The sequence below is a fragment of the Dromiciops gliroides genome, chromosome 2 (assembly GCF_019393635.1).
Source record: "Dromiciops gliroides isolate mDroGli1 chromosome 2, mDroGli1.pri, whole genome shotgun sequence".
Lineage (NCBI taxonomy): Eukaryota > Metazoa > Chordata > Mammalia > Microbiotheria > Microbiotheriidae > Dromiciops > Dromiciops gliroides.
In genome coordinates, this window is record NC_057862.1 from 688,104,264 (window position 1) to 688,130,902 (window position 26,639).

At 37.4% G+C, this 26,639-nt stretch overlaps 1 pseudogene; it reads left to right on the top strand.

The window, feature by feature from the left end:
- The first annotated feature begins 8,222 nt into the window (after positions 1-8,222).
- LOC122743708 lies at positions 8,223-10,683 on the top strand (annotated as a pseudogene).
- Positions 10,684-26,639: the final 15,956 nt, after the last annotated feature.

Sequence of the window (26,639 nt, forward strand, 5' to 3'; positions counted from 1 at the left end):
TACAATGATCCAAGACAATTCAAAAATGACTCATAATAAAAAATGTTATCCACATCCAGAGAAAGAACCAATGTAGTCTGAGTGCAGATTGAATCATACTATTTTCATTTTTTTTACTTTTTCATTTTCCCCATTTTGTCTGTTTATTCTTTCACAACATGACTAATATGGAAAATGTTCTACATGATTGAACATATATATTCTATTTAAAGTAATTAATTGTTTAGGGAGAAGTAAGGCAGGGACAGATGGAAAATTTTAACTCATATTTTAAAAAGGAATGTTAAAATTGTCTTTAAATATATTTTGAAAAAAATAAAATACTATTTTAAAAAAGAATCCATGTATGCAACATTTAGACTAAATACAGGAATGAAGTTCATTATCACTCTGATCACTGTCTTGGCTCAGACACTTTTTTGGATTCTAGTGCAGTGCAATAACAATTTTCAACTGTTTTAGAAAAAGGGGAAACACACAGACAGACAGACACACACACACACACAATTACTCATCCCATATGACATTCTTCAGACAACCTCTCCTAGGAAGATGGTGAGTTAGTAGGACATATAAGTACAAAAGCAAAGGTAAAATAGTCAGGAGCTTCTGGTTATCCATCTGTGTCATACCTATCAATTTCCAACTCAATTGGCTTTTGTCCTTGTGTTCTCTTCACCAATTGTAAGCTACTTATCTCCCTGTAATTTCCTTAGTGAACTCTGTCTGATTTGTCCACATTATCATGTGATTCATGACATACTTATAGGTTTATTTGTAACTTCAATCAACTGATAAGCAAGAATTTATTAAATACTGTATTCCAGAAACATTTCCAAAGTGGAATAAAAGCCATTGGAGCAAATCAGTCAATAAGAACATATGAAGCACCTACTTTGTGCTAGACAGTGATATTGACTGGGGATACAGGAAGAAAAAGTTTCTAGTTTTATAGAGCTCATAGTCTAATTGAATAGACAACATACAATATACTTATACATGTATATGTGTGTGAATATATGTATATGTGTGTATACACATACACAAAACACAAGTGGTATAAATTGGGAGCAATCTCAAAGGGAAGAAAATAACCAGGGGAACTGGTATGAACACAGGGAAGCAGAACATTTGATTCATGGAGAAAAGCCACTAAAAAGGCACAGAGCTAGGATATATCACCTGTAAAGAACAGCAAGTCTCTTTTGCCTGATGTGATTTTCTAATTTTTTATGGCTAATAAAATGAAGCAATTGATTCAAATGACCCCTAGGGCTGGTATGAGATCTAGGTCCTCTGATTTTCCCTTCAGGAAAGCTTAAGAAAAATGAATCTAAGTTAGTTATTTTATTGGAAACAAACAAAAAAATGATGAGCTAGCTGCTATCAGAAAACGCTGGAAAGACCTACAGGAACTGATGCAGAGTGAATTGTACTGTATACAGAATAACAGCAATAGTATAGGATGATCTGCTGTGAATGAGTTATTTTCAACAATGCAATGATCCAATATAACTCTGAAGGACTTATGAAAATTGCAATCCATCTACAGAGAAAGAACTGATGCTACCTGAAAACAGATTGAAGCATATTTTTTGATAGTTCCTCAATCTGAAGGTTTTTTTTTTCCAGTTTTCATTCACAATCTGGCTAATGTGGAGATATTTTGCATGAGTACTCATGTATAACGTATACTGATTTGCTTGAATTCTTGGGGGTCATCGGGAGGGAGGAAGAGAAGTTGGAACACAAAGTTTAAAAAATTGATGTCAAAATTTGGTTTTACATGTAATTTGGAAAAATTAAATTCTAAATAAAAAAAGAAAGAAAAATGAATCTGAAAGACAAAATTTCTCCACTAGTCTCTCTCCTCATAATCTCCCATGACCCAACCATGGAGACCTTCCTCTGTATTCAAAGATTAGAACATTATCTAGAAGTCACTTAAAAATGCTAGTTGACCACCTGTTGTATTGCTTCTCTAGAAGGGTGCATTGATAACATGATGGCCTCTTCTCTCACCTTCTGTCAAATCTGCCTCTCTCTCACTTCTAGCTAGTTACAGATGTTCATGATGGTAGGTCCATTAAGAGTTGCATATGACATGACAGCCAAAAAAGAAAATAGGATATGAACAACCTTAACTGGAATATGGCATCTATGAATGAGGAGGGGATGTTACCATCCTATTACTCCCCATAGAGCATATATCCAGATCATCTTGTTTATTTTGGAATCACAGTTTAAGGAGGATATCAATGAAGTGGAGTATCCAGAGGGGACAAAAATGGTGGTGGAGAGGGAAAGCTTTGAGTCCATGTTACAGGATAGCTTGTTGAAAAGTTTAACTTATGATGAAATAAAGGGAAAAAAAAGATTTGGGGCACATAATATCTGCATGTAAGCCTTGGGAATATTCTCATGTGGAAGAAGAATCAGAGTTGTCTATCCCCAAAGGGCAGAGGGTGAAAGTTTCCAAAGGATGTCATGTTAAGAAACAAACTACTAAAAGAGTAGTCCAAAATGGAATAGGCTGCCTTGGAGCCTTGAGAGGTTGAAAGCCACTCTCCCCAAGCCCCCAACATTGAAAGTCTTTAAAGCAAAGGTTGTATGACTACTTGTTAAGTATATTTGAGTGGGAATTTCTCTCAATCCTGGGTCTAAGTGGCCATTGAGGTTCATTCCAACTTCAAAATTCTGTGATTCTGGCTGTACTCATTATCCTCTCTTCCCCATTAAGCAAATTCATTCTTTTTATGATTATCTTTGTTATTAAAATCTGTATGTACAAATGAAGGAGATTCCAAATCAACCAATAAACCAATTAATAAGTAAATATTAAATACCTACTGTGTATTTTGTAGAAAATATGCTAATCCCTAGGTTAGTGAATGAATATAGCAATCTCCTGTTTGAGAAAACCAATGACCCTAGCCTCCAGGATAAGAACTCACTATTTGATGACAACTACTGGGAAAACTGGAAAATAGTATGGCAGAAATTAGGCATAGGCCAACATCTTACACAATATATCAAAGTAAAGTAAAAATGGGTACATGATCTAGCCATGGAGGGTGATACCATAAGCAAATTAGAAAAGGAAGAAATAGTTTACTTGTCATATCTATGGAGAGGTGAAGAATTTATGACCAAAAATGAAATAGAGGGCATTATGAAATGCAAATTGAATCATTTTGAACAAACAAAATCAATGCAACTGAGACTAGAAGGAAAAGAGAAAGCTGGGAAACAATTTTTTACACCCAGTGATTCTGATAAAGGCCTCGTTGCTAAAATATAAAGAGAACTGAATCAAATTTATAAGAATACAAATCATTCCCCAATTAAGAAATGGTAAAAGGATATGAACAGGCAACATTCAGTGAAAAATTTAAAGGTATTGGGAGTAGCTAGATAGTGCAGTGGATAAAGCACTGACCCTCGATTCAGGAGGACCTGTGTTCAAATCTTGCCTTAGACACTTGACACGTAGTAGCTGTGTGACCCAGGGCAAGTCACTTAACACCCATCGCCTGGCAAAATAAATTTAAAAAATTAAATTAAAAAATAAAGCTATCTATAGCCATAGGGGGAAAAAAAAAAACCTCAATCACTACTGATTAGATAAATGCAAATTAAAACTCATCTGATCTATTACCTCACATCTATCCAATTGGCTAATATGACAAAAAAGGAAAAGATAATAGAAAAGATGTGGGAAAATTGGAACACCAATGCATTGTTGGTGGGGTAGTGAAATGATCTAATCATTCTGGAGAACAATTTAGAACCATGCCCAGAAGGCTATAAAACCGGACATACCCTTTGCCTCAGCAATTTCATTACTATGCCTATATCCCAAATAGATCATAAAAATGGGAAAGGGACCCAAGTGTACAAAAATATTTATATCTGGTTTTTTTTTGTGGGGGCAAAGAAATGGAAATTGAGGTGCCACCAATTAATTGGAGTTGTGGTATATGAATGCAATCAAATATTATTGTGTTATGATGAGCAGGTGGATTTCATAAAAATCTATAATTACATGAGTTGATGCTAAGTGAAATGAGCAGAACCAAGAAATCATAAACAGTATCAACAACACTGTGTGATGATCAACTATGCTAAACTTAACTCTTCTTAGCAATAGAGTGAGCCAAGACAACGACAAAAGCCTCATGATGGAAAATGCTTTCCACATACATAGAAAAAACTATGGAGTCCGAATGTAGATCGAAGCATTCTGTTTTCACTTTTGTTGTTGCTTTTGCTATTTCTTCTTTCTTGTGCTTTGTTTTCTTTTTTCTTCCAATTCTTCTCTCACTACATGACTAATGTGGAAATCTGTTTAACATGATTGCAATGAATAACCTATATTAGATTGCTTGTTGTCTTGGGAAAGGGCTAGGGAAGGGAAGGAAGGGGAAAATTGGAAACTCAAATTCTTACAAAAATGAATGGTGGAAATGATCTTTAAAAGTAATTGGAAAAAATAAAATACTATTATAAAATCAATGCAGTGGTTATGTGAAGAATGTGCTGCAGGATCAGGGAGTATAGAAGGAAATACACTGAGGTAGGGAGACCAAGTAGGAAACATTTGAAATTGTCAAGGATAGATGTTACTATTGCCTGAAATAGCTGAGTGAAGATGTTTGCACAGATGTTGCTAAGATAAAAAGAAGATTTGGCAACTGATCTAATACATAGACTAAAGATGACTGAAGAGTTAAGGATGACATTAAGATTGTGAATCAATGTGGCTAAGTGCTGGAGGGTCTACCTTGTCCCTTGACAATAAATAATATATTAGTTCAGAAGATATGTGAATTTGGTTGGTGGAGAATGTAATGCATTCTTTTTTTATATATGTGTTTTGATATACATTCTGGCTAAAATATGGTAGATTATTCAGGATGGGATTTCAAGGGAAAGATTGGAAATGGGTCTGCTTAGTGAGGTAAAGTAGACTAATAGGAGATGAGATCAACATGTGAAGGAGTATATAGAGAATGTTGAAGAACCAGAAAAGAGCTTTGGCGGTACACTTCCATTTAATGACTATGATCCATCAAAGGAGACTGAGAAGGGATCAGGCTGGTGGTAGTACAATTAGGATAGTGCTATGTCATAACAATGTAGGGAAAAGAAGTACCCAGGAGGAGAGGGGGTGGTGAACAATACTAAATAAAACAGATAGATTGCTAAGGATGAGAACTAGGAAAAATCCTTCAGATATGGTAATTAAGAAATCTGGTTAATATTACAGAACAATTTTCATTGTCAGATTGTGGAAGGTTTAGAAGAAAGTGAGAGGAGATGATGTGGAAGAAGCTATTATAATGTATTTTTTTGTTTCATTGTTTGTGCCACTGCACCCCACCATCAAATGAATTCAGCTCAGCATAAGAGGAAAAATAACAACTATAGAGATGGTTCTCTTTCTGTCTCTCTCATCTGTCTGTCATTCTGTGTGTGTGTGTGTGTGTGTGTGTGTGTGTGTGTGTGTGTGTATGTAGTCCTGAGCATGTTTGTAAGCAGCAGAGAATGGAAATACAAGAAAGGGAGACATTTCAGATAGGAGTGGGGAAGAGGTTAGTGGAGTCAATCTTCTGGAAAATAGGGGAGGGGGTAGGATTTGGAGTTCATATAGAAGGGTTGGTCTTGGAGAGCAAAAGGGCCATTTCTACAAAACAGATGGGAATGAATGAGGAAATGGCAGGAAAAGATGGCAGGAATTTGTGAGGTGCGGAGGAGGAAAAAGAGGAACTTGTCATGGGATAGGATTTTTTTTAAGTAACAGGCAAAGGCCTCAGATGAAAGAGTGTAAGAATAGGGCTCAGTAGGAGGTTAAAAGAGAGAATTGAAGGTTTGGAAGAGGGGAGAATGAGACGAAGAATTAATTAGGCTTGAGTAAAAACTGAGCGTTCTGTGAGAGTGACAAGATTGAGACGTTAAAACAGCAGCTTATATTGGATCCCATCAGCTTGGTTGATCGTTTCTTTTTTGTTTGTTTTAAATTTCCTCTCACTTCGTCCAGCAGAACATGAGTAGGAACAAAGGAAGTGTATGGTAGGAATAATACAGGGCTGGGGTTCAGTAAGAAGTGAGTGGCAATAAGACAAGAGAGCAAAGAATGCAAAAATAAAGGATAATATAAAGTTGCATTGGTTTACTGTAAGGCCAAGGATAAACTGGGAGATGAGTACAGCAAAGACAGGAGTAAGATTCTGTCAAAATGTTGAGGAGGAGAAAGGTTTGGAGATGAGGCCAAAGATGGAGTCTAAAGTCTTAGTATGGCATGACCTTAAGAAGAATGGTACACAACTTCTTTTTAAAAAGTATTTTATTGGGGGGTGGGGGTGGGCAGGCAGAGAGAAGCCATTGAGTTGCCTGAGCTCTCTTTCTGTTCCCTCAAAAAGAACATTAAATCAAGCCTCTGGACAGATTCTGAAAGTACAGAACCTGCAAAGAGACAGAGAGACATAGTCTTCCAAGAAGGGAAAATTTAGAAGACTTCAGGAAAGGTTGGTCTCACTCTGGCAAAAGGGAGACTCAGTGCACCACAGTGCAACATGGAAGGGGTCCGGCAAGTCAGCAGGAAGCTGTGGGCCAGGAAGAGCAAGTGAAGCAAATGTATCCTGGCTCAACAAGCTGGTGGTGCAGCAGGACAGTAGCAAAACCCACCTATACCAGCTGAGAGGGTAAGTTTCCAGGTAGAGGGCCACACACAGGAGAGGTGTAACCAAGCCTACCAATCCCAGCACACACCAAAAGCAAGCCTAGGGCGGTGAAAAATCCACAATCCACAGAGGCGTCAGTGTAGAAAACCACTGACACAGCCCGTATACCCCAGCATAAGAAGCCTGAAACAGGGACCCTGGTGCCCCCAGAGCAGACCTCAACTTAAAAAAAATAAGCTGCAATATGAGTAAGGAAAAAAAAAAGATTATTATAAGGAAGGAAACTACATCTTGCTAAAAGGTGCTATAGATAATGAAGTAATATCAATATTAAACATGTATTCACCAAGTGGTATAGCATCCAAATTCTTAGAGGAGAAGTTAAATGAGTCACAAGAGGAAATATACAGTAGTAATACTATAATACTGGGGGATCTGAATCTTCGCCTCTCAGAATTAGATAAATTTAGCCACACAATAAATAAGAAAGAAGTGAAAGAGGTGAATAGAATACTAGAAAAGTTAGACATGGTAGATGTCTGGAGAAAATTGAATGGGGATAGAAAGGAATATACCTTTTTCTCACCAGTACATGGCTCATTTTCAAAAATTGACCATGTATTAGGGCACAAAAACATCATAGTCAAATGTAGAAAGGCAGAAATAGTAAATGCATCCTTCTCAGATCATGATGCAATAAAAATTACATGGAAGAAAGAACCATGGAAAGGTAGACTGAAAATCAATTGGAAACTAAATAATTTCATTTTAAAGAATGAGTGGGTCAAACAACAAATCATAGAAACAATCAATAACTATATCCAAGAGAATGACAATAACGAGACAACATACCAAAATCTATGGGATGCAGCCAAAGCAGTGCTTAGGGGAAATTTTAAAGCTCTAACTGGTTACATGAATAAAAAAGAGAAAGAGGAGATCAATGAATTGGGCATGCAATTTAAAAAGCTTGAAAAAGAACAAATTAGAAATCCCCAGTTAAATACTAAATTAGAAATCCTGAAACTTAAAGGAGAAATTGATAAAATTGAAAGCAAGAAAACAATAGAATTAATCAATAAAACTAAGAGCTGGTTTTATGAAAAAAAAAACAATAAAATAGAGAAACCATTGGATAATTTGATTCAAAAAAAGAAAGAAGAAAAACAAATTACCAGCATCAAAAATGAAAGGGGTGATGTTACCACCAATGAAGTGGAAATTAAAGCACTAATTTGGCACTATTTTGCCCAACTATATACCAATGAATTTGACAATCTAAATGAAATGGATAAATATTTACAAAAGTACAAACTGGTCGGGTTAACTGAAGAGGAAATAAAATCCTTAAATAAGCCCATATTACAAAAAGAAATTGAACAAGCCATTAATGAACTCCCTAAGAAAAAATCCCCAGGGCCATATGGGTTTTCAGGTGAATTCTACCAAACATTTAAAGAACAATTAATTCTAATATTATACAAATTATTTGGAAAAATAGGTGAAGGAGTACTACCAAATTTGTTTTATGACGCAAATATGGTGGTGATACCAAAAACAGGCAGAGCAAAATCAAAGAAAATTACAGACCAAATTCTCTAATTACTATTGATACTAAAATCTTAAATTAGATATTAGCATGGAGATTACAGCAAGTGATCACCAGGATAATACACTATGACCAGGTGAGATTTATACCAGCAATGCAGGGCTGGTTCAACATTAGGAAAACTATCAACATAATCAACAACATCAATAAGAAAAGTAACCAAAATCACATGATTATTTAAATAGATGCAGAGAAAGCTTTTGACAAAATGCAGCATCCATTCCTAATAAAAACACTAGAGAATTTAGGAATAGGTGGAGCTTTCCTTACAATAATAAATAGTATCTACCTAAAACTATCAGCAAGCATTATATGCAATGGATATAAGTTAGAGGGCTTCCCAATAAGATCAGGGGTGAAACAGGGATGTCCATTAACACCTCTATTGTTTTAGAAATGTTATCTTTAGCAATCAGAGAAGAAAAAGGAATTAAATGAATTAGAATAGGCAAGGAGAAAACAAAGCTATCATTCTTTGCAGATGATATGATGGTATACTTAGAGAATCCTAGAGAATCAGCTAAAAAATTACTTGAAACAATTAACAACTTTAGCAAAGTAGCAGGATATAAAATAAATCCACATAAATCATCAGCATTTCTATACATGACCAACAAACTCCAGCAGCAAGAGATAGAAAGAGAAATTCCATTTAAAGTAACAGTAGACAACATAAAATACTCAGGTGTCTACCTCCCAAGACAAACCCAGGAACTCTATGAACACAATTACAAAACAGTTTTCACACATAAAATCAGATCTATGTAATTGGAAAAAATATAAATTGCTCATGGATAGGCTGAGCTAATATAATAGAAATTACTTTTCTACCTAAATTAATTTGCCTATTCAATGCCATGCAAATAAGACTACCTAAAATTTATTTTATAGAGCTAGAAAAAATAATAGCAAAATTCATCTGGAAAAGCAAAATGTCAAGAATATCAAGGGAACTAATGAAAAAAAAATGCACAGGAAGGTCGGGTAGCTGTACCAAATCTGAAGCATTAGTACAAAGCAGCAGTCATCAAAACTATCTGGTACCGGCTAAGAAATAGAGTGGAGGATCAATGGAATAGGTTAGGTACAGGAGACACAGCAGTAAACGATTTTACTAATGTACTGTTTGATAAACCAAAAGACTCCAACTTATGGGATAGGAACTCAGTATTTGACAAAAACTGCTGGGAAAACTGGAAGATAGTATGGCAGAAGTTAGACATAGACCAACATCTTACACCTTATACTAAAATAAGGTCAAAATGAGTGCATGATTTAGACATAAGAGGTGATACCATAGGTAAATAAGGAGAGGAAGGAATGATTTACCTCTTCGAACTTTGGAAAGGAGAACAGTTTATGATCAAAAAAGAGATAGAGAATATTATGAAATGCAAAATGGATGATTTTGACTACATTAAGAAGTTTTTTCACAAACAGAAGCAAATAATTAGGGAAACAGAAAGCTAGGAAATAATTTTTTATAGCCAGAATTTCTGATAAAGGCCTCATTTCTAAAATATATTGGGAACTAAATCAAATTTATTAGAATTCAAGTCATTCCCCAATTGAGAAATGTTCAAAGAATATGAATAGGCAGTTTTCTGATGAAGAAATGAAAGTTATATATTGTCATATATAATCTATATCAGATTACTTGCTGTCTTGGGGATGGGTGAAGGAGGGGAGGGGAGGGACGGAGAAAAATTTGAAACTAGAAATCTTATAAAAACAAATTTTGAAAACTAAAAAAAATAATAATTTTCTATTTGGTACAGTGAAATACACCACTGAGATATTTTTGGATCTTCATTCAAAGGTCTAACATGTTACTTTTCCATACCAAACAGTATTTCACATGCAGATTTGAGGATTATATTATCTAGAGTTTCATCCAAGTCACTAATATAGATTTTCAATAGTGGAAGACCAAGGACAGAACCATGTAACCCTCCTTATATTTGGTATGTCTACATGGTTGATGAAAAACTTATAACTAGTCTCCTCCCATGTGCTTTGTGGAGCAGAAGAATGGAAGAGAATCAGGCCCAGAATGAAGCATACTCATGAAGCCCCTTGTCCACCCCTCTCCCCTCCCCAGATACTGCTGCTGGCACCTACTGCAAGAAGTGTGGCAAGCACCAGTTTCACGTGGTGACACATTTCAAAAAGGGCAAGGACTCTTTGTATGTGCAGGGTAAGCAGAGCAGCTACATTGGCCAGACCGAGCCCATATTCTAGGAGAATGCCAAGACCATGAAGAAGACAATTCTGATGCTTGAGTGGGTGGAGCCCAACTGCAAGTTCAAGAGGCTGCTGGCCATCAAGTGCTGCAAGCACTTTGAGCTGGGAGGAGACAAGAAGAGGAAGGGGCAACTGATCCAGTTCTGAGCTGCCTCTGGTGTTCCCTGGCTCCCAGGAGAGAAGGGATTAAAAGGTTGAAACTCAAAAAAAAAAAAAAGAAAAAAAAGAAAAGGAAATTGTATAACTAAATCCAGCTATTCAACCAACTCTGCATCAAGTTAATTATATTATTGCCCATTGCATACACCAGCAGAGAAGACAATGAGGCCCAGTGAGTGAAATGGTCACCTTAAAGCCAGGAAAATGTAGGTTAAACACCCTCCTCTGACACATATTGACTGTGAGATCTTTAGTAAGTTATCTAAACTTTCAGTATTCTATGCAACATTCTAAGTCTGACAGTTTCAGATAAAGTGCCAAACTAATTTGGCAGGAGTTTACTCTTCTGAGTGCTTACTATAGCACTGAGAACCTATGTACAGACTTTATTCTTGATTCCCATGAAGGGGGTGGGGCTTCCATGGGGGTGAGAAGGAATAAAATGCCTTGGTGAAATACAGGTCTACTCTGTCTGTGAAGATTGTCCTTAACCATTTTCTTTCATATCAGGCTTTCCTTTAGCGGTATGGGGAATCCCAGGAATCTGTTTTTGGAATCATGATTTTAAATACATAAAATAAAATATATAAGTGTTAAAAAGGAAATAAATTTTATTGAAATAGTTATCATTTAAAAGAATAATATATACCTAAAATCTATTGACAGACTCTTCTGGGTCCTTGAATCTCATATTGAACATTCAGCCTATGTCTATTCCTTTAATTGAATTAATTGCCGTATTAAAATACAATTTTAAAAAGAAACATGGTTAGTTTGGCAGAACTTGACTAGGACCATGCCTTGATAAAGCTCTTCCTGAATTAGGTACTTAGTCAATGTGTCTCCAAATCATATAAAAGGAATAAAAGAGAAAGGGAGAATGAAATAAGGTGGTTTATTGTTGTTGTTGTTGCTTTTTGTTTTGTTTTGTTTTTGCAGGGCAATAAAGGTTAAGTGACTTGCCCAGGGTCACACAGCTAATAAGTGTCAAGTGTCTGAGGCCAGATTTGAACTCAGGTCCTCCTGAATCCAGGGCCAGTGCTTTATCCACTGTGACACCTAGCTGCCCCCATAAGTATTTTTAAGTACCTACTATGAGTTAAGAATACTGTGCTAAGAAGTTGATAATTATTATCCTATTTTATTCTCATAGTCCTGAAAATTAGGTACTATTATCCCCATCTTATTGTTGAGGAAACTAAGGCAAACAGAGGTTAAATTTGTTATAGAGTCATACTGCTAGTGAGTGTCTGAGGCTGAATTTGAACTCAGGGTTTATGGATTCTAAGCCCAGCACTGTGCCACCAGCTACTTTAAATAAAAGAGAAATAGGAACTGATACGAAAGGCTGAAGGAAAGATAATTTTAATCTTTTGAGTTTTTAGGATCCTTCACCCCCCCCCTCCTAAAACACATCCATCTAGTCTATCAAATTAATTTTTCTCCTCTTCTCCAAGGACATGTATCATAATTTAGCTTCTTGGTTGTCACTAAAGAAGGGCAGGACCATTTGTCATCCCTTGCATTTCACAATTCCCCATTATAAGTCTAAACCAAATAAGAAATTCCTTCCTCAAAGAATACAGTGGTGCATATCTTTGCAGCCCTCGGTAGACTGAGCCTGGCATTGGTCCTTTTTGAATCTATGGCAATGAACCTCCTAGGTACTTCAGGTGATTGAATGACCTATTGGAGATCTCACACTGAGAAGAAATGCAGTAGGACTATGGGCTGTAATGGATTTTTCTTATTTTTGAGTACTTTAAATTATAGTTATTTATAGTACATTTTTTAGAAATACTTTCCTTCAATATGTATTTTCTGTCCATTAAATTGTTACAGGGTGGGAATATACATATATTCTCAAAAACAAAAGAAGCAGAGTCTTGAACTATGTTGATGGTTGTCATTCTTATTCATCTTAAGTTTTACTTCTTTAACCCCTCTATATTGTCTGTCAGTCTTTTCACCATACAAATGCTTTATAAGATTACTAATTAAAGACAAAAGCAGGTTAGCAAAATTATGAACAAAATGAGCGTATCTGGAATTTAAAGGGTTTTCTAAGGTTGTCTCAGAAGCACAGCCAGGCTGGGGAAGGGCTGAGCCTGAAGCTGCAAATGTAGTTAGAGAAAGTTGTGCATGCTCATTAGATCTCTGGACTTCCCTGACAGGGGAATCAATGGGCTTGGCCATGGGAGGAGTAGAGGGTGGGGTCTAGAGAGGAGGGGAGGGACCAGCGCAATTTGAATCAGACTTGATTTTGAACTCAGGCCTGGATTCCTCTTCCCCCACTCTGCTCTGGGCCCTAGGGGATTAAAAGCTTCTAGAGGGTGGGTCATTGCCTCCAGGCATGCAAAATTAAAGCAACAATTAGTGTTAGAACTGGGAAAAGCTGTGGGAACCTCTTCAGGTTTCTCTGAAAAAGCATGGTTGGGAGAGGGAGAGATATTTCCTTGTGTGAGGAAGTTGCTGGCTCTTTTAACAAAAATAAAAATAAAAATAAAAATAGAAAATCCACAAAAACAAAGCATTAACATGATCTTATCTCCCATTTGTCTGGTTAAACAGACTAAACTCAAAAATAGGGTAATTAGGGAGTTTAAAAGGTCCATTTGAAAAAATTTAAAGGGAAAACACAGCCAATATGCCCGTACTTAGCAGTTTAAAGGGAGAGGGTAGGGGAAATTTCAGAAGTGAGGTTCAGCTTTCCTCTTCGTGGTCAGCCATCTGTTAAGGGCTAAAATTCTAGCTAAACTGTCTAAAATATCTAATGAGTAGTCGCCAATAAATTATAAGCTTTAGCAAGAGTTAGACTTTTAAGCATTTATTAAGGAGAATAAGAATTTGATAAAGAGAGAGAGAAAGGCCTAGATTTCTATCTATTAAAGGGAGAGCACATTTCTAGCTCCACTCTCCACCAGAGTCTCAGGAAAGAGCTCGAGAGCCAGCGCCAGTCTCTTCCTTCCTCCTCCCACTAGCCCGCGTCACTTCCTGATGCCAAAGAAAAGACTCCTGGTCTTGCCCTCAAAGACCTTCGCTTCATGGGCAGAACTCTTCTACAGTAAGTCTCCAGCAGGTGGTGTCATTCCAATCGTTACATCCTGCTTAACTCTTTTGTTCCTGGGAACCCTGAAGGGCAACTTGTTAAAACTTTCATGAGGAGAATACCCCATTTTTATTTCATAAGCTTATATACTGAAACCAGGAAAGAATCTTCAAGGAAAGCTAGTCAAGGATCTTATTTGACAGATGGGAAACCTGATGTCCAGAGCAATTAAATGATTTATTTGAAAGAAAGCAAACAAATTATGGCAAAGAAGGAATTTGAAACATTTACTCAATCAACAAGCACTGATTGATCACTTATTATGTGCTAGGTATTATGGTAGCCATTGAGGATTAAAAAAAAAAAAAGACAACAGTAAATGAGTTTATGCCTAAAATCTTTTATTCTAATGGAGAGATAACATCAATGAGTAACAGATGGAATCCTGGTGGAAAACAAAGAAGCACCTAGGGAAGCCATGAAAGAAGATTTCATGCAAAATATGAGGCTTAAGTCATAAAATGAATTACATAATTATAGAAGAAGAGGTAAAGAAAGAATGCATTCTCAAAATGGGGTACAGTCAGTGTAAAGTCAGAGAGATGGGAGATAGATTTTTGGGTGCAAGGAACAACAAGGACAATTTGTCTAGGCCATAGAGTAAGTGGATCAGCTTAAGTAAATACTGGAAAGTTGAATTATAGTTAAGTTAAAAATAGACAAGCTGATATTTGATCCAGAAGTATTAGAGATCCAGTGTAGTTTATTTAGTGGGCACTGACTGAAGAATGGTCAGTTACAAGCTTGAGAAAAAAATTATTTGGGTGGCTGGGTGAAGGATGAATTATGCAGGAAAAGATAGGATGTAGTAAGACTATGAAGAAAAGAAACCTGCATTTATTAAGCGACTATTATGTTATGGGAACTGTGCTAAACACTTTATAATTATAATTTCATTTGACCTCACAACAACCCTGGTACGAGGTATCCACAATGTAAAATTGAGAAAACTAAGAGACAGAGATTAAGAGACTTGCCCAAGGTTACACAGGTAAGGAGCTGATTAGTTGGTTGGTTGGTTACTGGCCTTCAATCTTGAAGATGACCAAAATGGAATCACTATGTTGGGATTAAGGTATAATATATCTGACTGTGGGTGATCAGACAAATATGAGTTTGAAAGGCTTTACCAAAGGTAGGGCACAAGTAGTCCATATGAACATTTGTAGTGGTACAAATTTTCTTCTTACATTTTTGTGTGTTTCAACCACAGGATGAGATCACCACCTGCAGTAAACAGGACAGGTTTGGGTGAATCAGATAATTTTAGGACATTTTTTTCTAGCCTATTTATCATGACAGGAGGTGAGCAATGCAGACCTTAAAAATAGAAAAATTCTCAGACACCCATGGGGGATGTTGAATATCACTGCTGTTTCAGTCCAGGGAGAAGACAACCCTATATCGTGGGCCACCTGTGTGCAGGATTGTGTCATTGTGACTACAGCTCCCAGTGTATCTTCACCTACTGCTTCATCACTTGCCAGTTGCCACAGGACCTTGAAGTGGGTAAATATATTAAAATGTTTTGGGTGGTATCTTTTGACTCACACATACATTGAAATTAAGTGAGGCAGAGTCGTGCAAAGTTGTCATCCTTGCTCTCTCTTCCCGAGTCATTGGAGTGCAGTGGGTAGACAAAAGTCAAGACTAGAAAGCCTCAGGATACAGTGGATTTGATTCTGCCACCTTCATGACCATTGGAACAAATTTTTCTCATCTACCCATTCCACTAGGAGAAGATTTCACATGCTTGGGGAAGACACCCCCTAATTCACCAATAGATTTGACATACCCGAGTTACCCTCAGTCTGATTTATTCCTATCTTACATGAGTGTGGCTATTGTGCATGCTACAGCTTCTTGGAGCCACAGATAAGAGTTGGGTAAATCAGATTGAGAGAAAATACTATATTTGGACTCTTCTCAGAGCCCTAAAAGTAGAGAGTGAGTCTGGTTTTAGGCCAACAGCTTTGTGGCCCCAAACCTCCCAGCAGGGGGCTGCTCAGCACATGAGGCTTCGAACCAAGGCTCTTGGGCCTTAGGCCTGAGCAGGGCCTGAAGAAGGGCCTGGGATTTCTGGGAGTCAGACTGGGCTGGGAGTTCACCTTCAGGCACCCGAGGTGATCCCCGCACGACTCAGAGCTTAAGACCTGACTTGAGTTTTGTTTTGAAAAGTTATGTTTACACAATCACTGTTTAGTGGGGAATGGGGACATTCTTACTCCAGCATAGGGTTGGGGCCTAAGGCCTCAATCTGTTTGCTTGGTAAATGGAGCAATCTGATTGGTCAACACCAAGACAGGTTTTCTTTCTTGAAGAGTTATGTATGTTAACACAATATTGTTCTGAGAGGAAGCTGATACTCTTGCCCAGAATAGGTTAAGACCTGGTATCATAGTTTGTAAAATCTGATTGGTTAACCAGTACCACCTGATGGGTTCTTAGGCTCTTTCTGGTATTCTGTATAAATAGCAACTGTAATAACTGAAATGTAAATGAGGGGTATCAAAAGGCCTTAATGTGATTGTTTGGAGGGGACCCCTTGAAGGGTATAAATAGAGGTCAGGGACTCACTTCAGTGCACTCTCTGGAACATTCAGAGGATTGCCCATCTTCACAAGGACAAATAAAGCCTTCACTCACCAACTCTTGGGATTTTTGAACAGTGACCTGCTAGCAACACTAGGGCTGCCAAGACTTGAGCTGCTGACACTGAAGTTGCCAACATTAGAGCTGTGCAACATGAAGAATGGTTAGCTGCATTTCTAACAAGATGGACACTAAAGGTGGAAAGCAGCCCTGAAAAACACTTGGCAGTCCTCATACTAGAGGTACTACTTCCATCTATGGTGATTGGGCAATGAACAGAGATAAGAGAGGGCAGAAGGGAATCAGAGTACAAATTTTACCATTGCCAAGTGAATGAACAGGCATTATTAATGGGAAATTGCTATTTTTTGTCACTGAAGAAAATAAAAGAATTAGGATGTGTAAAGAGGGGGACAATCCAGATTTACTAAGCTCTTGAGTTCCCACCTCATGAGGACAGGGTAAAAGAACTAGCAATATTTAGCCTAAAGATAAAAAGCTTTGGTTTGGCAGGGAAGGAGCATGATAATTGTCAAGTAGTCAAGTGGAAGTGATATGGAGGAATGGTTTCATTTTTTTTAATAGCCATGGGTAGGCTGGAGGTCATCAAACTAAAACAAAAGAATGGGAGATACAAAGAGGCAAAGTTGGGCTTGATATTAGGAAGTTCCCTAAGCATAAGAAGGCTTGGGTATTTTGATCTAAGAATTGGAAAAAATAAAACAAAATAAGCATTATGATTAAACCAATGAGAACTGATAAGATGACCAAGAATAGAAAGGAAAAGAGAGGAAATGTCAAAGCCATGGAGTAGAAGCATATCAATTGGTTGTAACATAGACACAAATCCTGCAAAGGAGCCTAAGGAATGATCAAGAAAGAAGTGACATGAAAACACAATGAGGAGAGGGCTAGCCAGTAGCAAAGAAAGTTAAACAGTGTTGGAGGAGTCTATTGAGATGTCAAGAAGGATGAGGATTGAGGAAAAAAGTATGTTCAATTTGTCACTTAAGATATCATTGACTAGAAAGGACATATAAAGAAAGATGCTCTTTGCATCCAGAGAAAGCACTGATAACTACAAATATGTAAAGAATAACAATACATATATACTTATTTGTGTTTAATGGTAGCCATCTCTAGGGCAGGCTAGCAGGTAGAGAAGGAAAAAAAAGAAATTTACATGATTTTTTTGCATATTTGAAAGGAATAGCAACTGGTGTATAGTTGATTTACAGTTTCATGTACAGCCATCTTTTTTATTGTACTATGTTCTGGAAATGCTCATTTTATTCCATAAATTAAACAACTTTTTAAATTAAACATTAAAAAAAGAAATCATTGCTAAATTTGAAGGAAGCAGTTTTAGATGACTGGAGAAGCCTGAAGTCATATTACAAAGGATTGAGAAAAGAGGAAATAAAGTTCATGAGTGTGGGCAATTTTTTAAAGTTTGTTTCAAATTGTACCCTATCTCTAACTAGGGAAAACGAAATGGTTTTTTTTCTCACACAGGCACTGAGACTTAAAGGGCTCTGATAGGATTTTTTTATTCTATCAGTTTAAAAACAACTGGACTAAGTAACTGGGGAGGAGGAATAATTGATTACCAATCAGCAATCAGAGGACTATCTTTTTTCTCTGTGGCTAGTCTTTTTTTGTTGTTCATTATTTTATTTTCCCCAATTACGTGTAAAAACAATTTTTTAAAAAATTTTTAAATTTTTTTTAGTGAGGCAATTGACTTGCCCAGGGTCACACAGCTAGTAAGTGTTAAGTGTCTGAGGCTGGATTTGAACTCAGGTACTCCCAACTCCAAGGCCAGTGCTCTATCCACTGTGCCACCTAGCTGCCCCTAAAAAATTTTTTAACATTTGTTTTTAAAACTGTGAATTCCAAAGTCTCTCCCTTTCTTCATCCTCTCCCAATCCCCGCTAACACAGCAAACAATTCGATATCAGTTATACATGTGTAGTCATGCAAAACATTTCCATATTAGTCATGTTGTTTAAAATAGACAAAAAAAAACCTCAAGAAAAATAAAGTGAAAAAAAGATATGCTTCAATCTGTATCCAGACACGATCCCTGCTTTCTCTGGAGATCAATAACATTTTTCATCATAAGGAAAACTCTAACACAGGTGAATTCCTAGCCAGTCAGGACCATGTCTTTGACCACCTCCCCACCAATAGGGTTCTGCAGCTCCTCTCAACATAGGACTGGTGTTCTGGGTTTTTTTTCTTCCCCCTCCCCATGTGATGCCTTCTCTCTCCATTGATTTTTTCTTTAAGAAGATGATTTAAGGTAATATCTCACACTGGTTACCCTTTGGGAAAGTTTCTCTAGGTGCACATATTGATAGTGATGCCCCCGTGCCCAGAACCTTTGATTCCATACCCAGACCTCTGTTCAGTGCATGGTGCTGCAAATCATTTCAATTGTGGTTAATTTCCTTTCATGTGCTGGCATGAAGAAAAATAACTGATCAAAGTGCTGTTAGCAAGGAGAAGAGATGCAGATCATGTGCAGCACAACCATGGCAACATGAGGAATGTCTTATACATGGGGTTGCTGTTGGAAGAAGACCAGGGAATACTTGATACATTGAGGAAATGATCCCTTAACAAGGCCTTGAAGGAAAATAAAGGTTTCAATAACTGGAGAGGATTAGGAAGAGAGTGTTCCATCTCCTGTGATTGGGCAATGAGCAGAGACAAGAGAAGGCAGGAGGAAATCAGAGCACAAATTTGACCATAGTCAAGTGAATGAAGGGGCATGCTTAATAGGAAATTGCACTCTTGTCATTGAAGAGCATACAAGAACTAGGATGTGTACATCGGAACACAAACCAGATATAGAAATCCCTTGAGTATCCACCTCATGAGAAAAGGGTGAAAGGACTAATGATGTTTAGCCGAGAGATAAGAAGATTGATTGGCAGGGAAGGAACATCATAATTGTCAAGTATTCAACCAGAAGTAATATAGAACAATTTGAGTTGTTTTATCATTCTTATTATTTTTGATTGGCTGCTGGGAGAGTCAAACTAAAACGAAGTGATGGAAGATACAAAAACCTCATACGCAGGCTTGATATGAAGATGAATCCTGAGAATCAGTTATTCTGAAGTCTACTAAGGGATTTCGGGAGATAGGGACTTCTCCCTCCTTCCTTCCTAGAGCTTCCTACCAACAGAGAATGAATAACCCTCCAGAGTTATGTTGCAAAAGAATTTTTTTCAGGTCCCTCTTATTCTAGATAGTAACAAAGATGCTATCTAAAATGGACATTCTGAGATTTTATGATTGGGTAGAACCTTGGAAAATAACATTAGAGCTAAATTATAGAGGACTTTAGGTACAATGTATGCTTTTTTCCCCCTCTTTTAACCTGAATAATTGAGTGAAAAATAAAAAATAAAATTTATGAGGATTTACCATGTGTAAGCCATTGTGTAATCTCCATACAAAATCAAAATAAGGATGGCTCCTTACTTCATGGAGAATGTTAAAATATATGAGGATAAGTATAATATAGCACATATATTTTGAATCCTGCCCATGCTATCTGTGATATCTGTGTGAATTTGGGTAAGTTACCTAACTACTCTGGGCTATTTTTTTCATCTAGAAACCTAGTTAGTTAGACTAGATGATATGTGAGGCTTCTCCCAGCTCTAAATATATGATCTTGTGATCTGTGTTAGAGAACCAGTTGGAACTTGGCGTGTTTGGCCTGTAAAAAAGATAGACTTAGGGGCAGCTAGATGGCGCAGTGGATAGAGCACCGGCCCTGGAGTCAGGAGTACCTGAGTTTAAATCTGGTCTCAGACACTTAACACTTACTAGCTGTGTGACCCTGGGCAAGTCACTTAACCCCAATTGCCTCACTAAAAAAACAAAACAAAACAAAACAAAACAAAAAAGATAGACTTAGATTGTATGATGTACCTTCTTTTTTTTTTTTTTAAGTGAGGCAATTGGGGTTAAGTGACTTGCCCAGGGTCACACAGCTAGTAAGTGTTAAGTGTCTGAGGCCGGATTTGAACTCAGGTCCTCCTGACTCCAGGGCCGGTGATCTATCCACTGTGCCACCTAGCTGCCCCTGTATCTTCTTTTTTAAAAGCCTGTTTTATATTGTCACAATAAGATTAAATATGTTATACCTCTGCTCAGAGATCAGAATTATAATGAATATTGAAAGCACAAAGAGAAACAAAGTTAGATCTGTGTATTGTGATGTGGGGAACTTCCTAAGAATTTGTAATGTGCCAAGTAGAATGGGCCTTTCCAGGAGGTTGTAGACTCCCTCTTATGGAAGGGCTTCATACAAAGGATTAATGTCTCTCCTAACTCTAACATCTCGAGTTCTAACATCACACTGGATACAAATATCCCACGTTCTAAGAAATCTCACAATTCCAATAGTCTATGTTTTGAGTTCTAAGCACTGTCTCCCAACTAATATTCTAATGTTATAATTTCTCTTACAGCTTTGAAATTGCCTATTTAATGATTTGATGAATGAAAGCATAACCCACCTCTGTTCATACTGTGAGCTCTAACATCTGGATATGATAAAGTAATTCTATATGAGACTAATTAGTCGACATAAATTTAGACAAGGAAAATTGAAATGCTGCAGAGAGGTTTCATGGAATAAAAATGAAGAAAAGACCATTAGATTCTGCAATTAAAAGTTCATTGATGGGGCAGCTAGGTGGCGCAGTGAATAGAGCACCGGCCCTGGAGTCAGGAGGACCTGAGTTCAAATCCGGCCTCAGACACTTAACACTTACTAGCTGTGTGACCCTGGGCAAGTCACTTAACCCCAATTGCCTCACTAAAAAAAAAAAAAAAAAAAAAAAAAAAAAAAAAAGTTCATTGGCGGGGCAGCTAGGTGGAGCAGTGGATAAAGCACTGGCCCTGGATTCAGGAGTTCCTGAGTTCAAATCCGGCCTCAGACACTTGACACTTGCTAGCTGTGTGACCATGGGCAAGTCACTTAACCCCTATTGCCCCGCAAAAAAAAAAAAAAAAAAATTCCCACTTCCCAAATGATATTTTTTTGCATCATGTGCATATTGTATCTACCTATTTACCTCTGTACAGACAGTCAACATCCATTATTCCACCATTCAACTTAAAAGTAATTTCCTCCATCAGTTAAAAACACTTTCTGATTGAATCAATCAATTAGAAGTAGATGTGAACAGGTCCTGAAAGTCTCCTGAAATCAATCAGACATTTCAATTAGGTACAGCAGAAAGTTTGCTATGATTGGGGGAAAGAATGGGCCGAGCCATGAGGAGTTTGTATCAATGCAAAATCCAGCAGGAAAGAGTTTTGTGGGAGCCAGAAGGAAAGAGGAAGGAGTGGGGTATTCAAGACATAACCTGTTAAGCATCAATAGCAAAGAGGCAACCTGGGAAAAGAGAAAGAGAAGGAAGGACTGAGTGGTGGCAGAGAAAGGAGAAATCAAGGGAGACTTTCAGCCCTACCAACATCTCAGAGCAGACTTGGGCTGACTGCCAGTTTTACTGATCCCCCTCAAATTATGTCCACGACCTCAAAGACTAAAGGAAGTTCCAAGAGAAAACTTGATCTTTCCTCGACCTCCCTTCTTAGTACCTGTCTATTAGCACATGCTGTAATATCTTCTGCTACTTTTTTCAATTGGTCAGTCAGTCAGTCAATAAATGTGTATTAACCACGACATGCTAAGGACAATGCTAAGGGCTAGGGAGACAAAGAAAGCACAGGACAGCGTATGCCCTAAAGAAACAGTTCACAGTCTAATGAGGGAGACAACCTTCAAACACCAATGTGCAAACAAGCTACAGACAGAATGCATAATCAATAGGAGAATAAACAAAAGGAAGGCACTAAAATGAAGACAAAGTTAGTAATAGCTTGCCATGGAAGGGTTTACAGAAATCTTTCTAGTCAAAATAGTTTTTACAACAATAAAGAAGCCAGGGAGTTAGATAGAGATAAATGTAAATGAAGAGACAGCCAAACGGCTCTGGCAAAGTGTTTCAAAATTTTCCTCACTAAGGGCTCAGAGAAATTGTGATTATACTTTTAATTTTCATTACATATAAACTTCCTAAAGTGGCAGAGGAAGGAACCACATGAGACTGCTAAGCCATTCTATTTATTCCAGACTTAAACCAAGCAAATTATACTAACAATATGTTGTATATACATGTTCTCTCCTCTGATACATTGCAAAGTCTTGGCTCAACACTAAGAACTGTACCTGACACACAGTAATAACTTGATATGTGCTTGTTGATGTGTTGATTGAATAAAGAATTACTATTAAGGTCTGTTTAGATCAAAGCTTCTTAAACTGTGGGTGATGACTCCATATGGGGTCATGTAACTGAATATGGGGGTCCGAAAACTTAGAAAAATTAAAGGTAATGTAAACCTCTTATATATACCTAGGATTCTGTAAAAATTTCTTAAGTGAAAAGGGCTAGTCAATGGAAAAAAGGTTTAAAAACCCTGATTTTTATCAAGTAGCTCTAAGGGCAGCTAATTTGTGTAATGGTTAGAGTCCTGGGCTTGGAATCAGGAAGACTCATATTCCTAAATCCAAATCTCCCCTCAGACACTTACCAGCTATGTGACCTTAGTTAGGCAAGTCTCTTAAACTATTTGCCTCTGTTCCTCAACTGTAAAATGAGTTAGAGAAGGAAATGACAAACCACACTAGTATCTTTGCTAGGAAAACCCCAAGTGGGGTCACAAAGAGTCAGACATGACTGAAATGACTCGATAACAGCAGCTCTGAGGGGAGAACACATAAGAAAATTGTTTCAATATTTGCCCAGCACCCCTTTCTGGGGCATAAAAATAGTGTTCTCCCAGTAATCGTTGTAAATGACCCTTGAACACTTGACAAGCAAAATGATAAGGACCGAGAGGATCCTTGACAATATACTAGATAAGGGTATTTTTCCTAGTGATCCGAGATCTGGGAGAAAAGAGCAAGTAGGACTAAGGTCTGGAAACTTGTATTCTCTTGTCCCTTGTAACAGATGAGGAAATCAAGTTGGGGGAAATATATCCACAAATATGGAAATCAGTATATCATCTTGGAGATCATGGTGAAGTTCCATTTAGATTTTGAATGCAAAAACAAAACTGGAAATACTTCTATTGTAGCAGGTTTGTGATGTTTGGAATATAATTAATCATATTTGATTGTTGAAGTTCTTGTTTTGACATTGGGTCTCCCTATATCTAGAAATTTTGTAGCGAAACACAACTGACTGGTATAGAAGCTTGACCTGCTCTGTTTCCCTAACCTGGGCTAGTTCATCTTTCTGTAGGGAGCCTGGCGACCCTTTCCCTATCTCCTCTTATTCCTCCTCCTCCTTTTTGCTTTTTTTTCCCTTTATTTTTTTGCAGGGCAATGACGGTTAATTGACTTGCCCAGGGTCACACAGCTAATAAGTGTCAACTGTGTGAGGCTGGATTTGCACTCAGGTCCTGTTGAATCCAGGGCTGGTGCTTTATCCACTGCCCCACCTAGCTGCCCCACATCCTCCTTCTTTTGAGGGGCTCAGTATATAGATACTATACTTGATGCAGGCACCAGATTGGCTTTTGCCTTACTACAACTCAGAATTCCTGAGGTCAAGTGATCTACCACCCTTAGACTCAGTAATACAATTACAACTGCATGCAATGCAACAGTTGGCAAATAGTTGAATATTTCCATTTGAATGATAAATTGAAAGTGAAATTTTTCTAGCGTTAAAAATTCCTCCATCCAGAATCCCTAACTTAGCTATTGAGAAATCATATTGTGGACAGAGCCCCAGCACTGGATTCAGGAGAACCTGAGTTCAAATCCAGCTTCAGACACTTGAGACTATTATCTGTGTAACCCTGGGCAAGTTACTTAAACCTCATTGCCCTGCCAAAAAAAAAATCATATTGCATTTGTCAGTTTGCAAGAAGAAGGTCACTTCTGAGAGCAACAGAGAATTCAAATTCAATTTGGACATAATAAACAGTTATAAACAACTTTGTGGGAGGAAAGAAAGTCGTGTCTGAAAGATTTATTAAAAGTAATGTTATTTTTCCTCTTAATGAATTGGAATAATTGAAATAATAGCCAATTAAACATTGTCATGATAAAAGGCTTTTTAAAATTGAACTTCTTTAAAAAAAAGATGTCTCATCATAGGATAAGACGATTTAAAATGTAGTAATCATCAGAGATATTTCATAGAAGAGAACAAGGTCTACAAATGGTGTTCGAGAAATAAATACTTTAATAATACAGATTTGTCAATCTGTGATTTTATTGATCTGAGCATGACTTCCACGCTTGTTGACTGCAACTTTCTTACTTGTTGTGGGGTTACATTGCAGTAATCCCTGGTATTTGGGAGGCTAAAGCTGGTGGATTTCTCAAGCTCAAGACTTCTGAACTGCAGTACAACAAAAGCCAATCAAGTGTCTGTGCCAAGTCCAACACCAATATGGTGATACCTTCAGGAGGAGAAGGGGGAGGGCTACATGGTGTATGGTCTTAGCCTGGTTATGGATCCTTCTGGCCTTAGCAAGGCTAATCTTCAGGCAAAAAGACATGCAGATCTTATTAAGTCCATAAAAATGGGGAAGGGATGGGGAAATGCATATGATATTATAGCTCTTGTCTTTACAATTCTTTATGATTTTCTTACTTTTTTAATGGGCGTGGGGGATTTGCCAACAGTTATCAGCATGGCTGGTTGATGAAATCCACCACCTCAAAGAAGCTGGGAATCCTGCTTCCAAAATGACATGATAAAATATAATGAAACTGCCTTGGAGAGATTTAGAGAATACACAGATATTCTTTAATTGGTTCTGGTCAGCTGACCATGTGATATAGAGAGTCTTTTTGATTGGCTGTAGAGATTGAACAGGCTATATTTTAAAGGCATTTGGTAGCCAGAGTTATCCCCTTTTGGGTTAAATCATTCTTGCACAGCAGCATTCTGGTGAAAGAACAGAAATGATGATAAAAAGGAAGAAAACTCAAGTTGTCTCCATCAAACCCTGACCTGTGGCCCTTGAATACTAACATCCTTTCTTTGCTTCAGTCTGTGTTCTTTCTTATGAAGCAGTTTAGAGATGGCTTTGATCTTCTGAGCTTAGAAAGGTCAGGAGAGTGAGCCACAAGAATGTATTTAAGAAGAGGCCATGAGAGGGATTTTTAGCTTGCTGATCCAACACTGAGGCCTGGTTATGAGGCCAGAAGTGACCTAAGGGACCAGAAGCAACTGAGACAGACTCATATAATCACTATTCTACCCCATTTGGATGAGAACTTGGTGGGAAAATTTTATGTAGAAACTGTGTTGTCTGAAGTCATTGTTTCCAAGGACCATTTTACAGATGAGGAAACTGAGGCTCAGAGCTATCATTTAAATAGGGCTTCAAGTTTTACAAAGGATTGTGAATATGATTTTCCTTATTTGATTCTCTTAACAGTACTTTGACAAAGGTGCTGTCATTATCCTCATGTTACTGATGAAAAAACGGAAGGAAGAAAGAGGTTAAGTGATATGACAAGGTTCACATAACTAATAAGCTATACATTTTAATCCATAACTTCCTGACTCCATGACTGGTATTCTATCTACTGCATCATTGGGCCACTCTCAAATTCTTCCTTTCCTTGTTGTTGTGGTGGTGGTGGTGGTGATGGTAGTAGTAGTAGTGGTAGTGGTGGTGGTGGTGGGTTTTTAAGTAAGTTTCCCTGTCTTGAAGACAAATTTTATACAATTGTGACATTTCCACTGATTTTTGCAGTTAGATTGTCACAGTCCTTGTAAATCTTTGAAACATAATGTTTTCCTTTAAGTTTTTACTTTCTTTGACAATTCCTTACCCTCTTCCCAGTCAAAAATATAGGGTTTGGGTTGGGGCTCTTCTCAGGCAATTGGGCCCTTTCTTATATTAGTATTTGCTTTGGTTTTGATCCCCAATTCTCAAAGTTGAGTAGGATCATGACTTTCTAGCTGGGAGAATTATTGGAGATGATTTTTTTTCTTCTAAAATTATTTATTTTTAACATTCTTTTTCTTCTTAAATTGAGTTTCAAATTCCCTCCCTCCCACCTACTTCTTCCCTACCTACTGAGAAGGCAAGTAAAATGATATCAATTATACATATAAAATCATGCAAAACCTATTTCCAAATTAGACATACCACATACAAAAAAGCAATTATT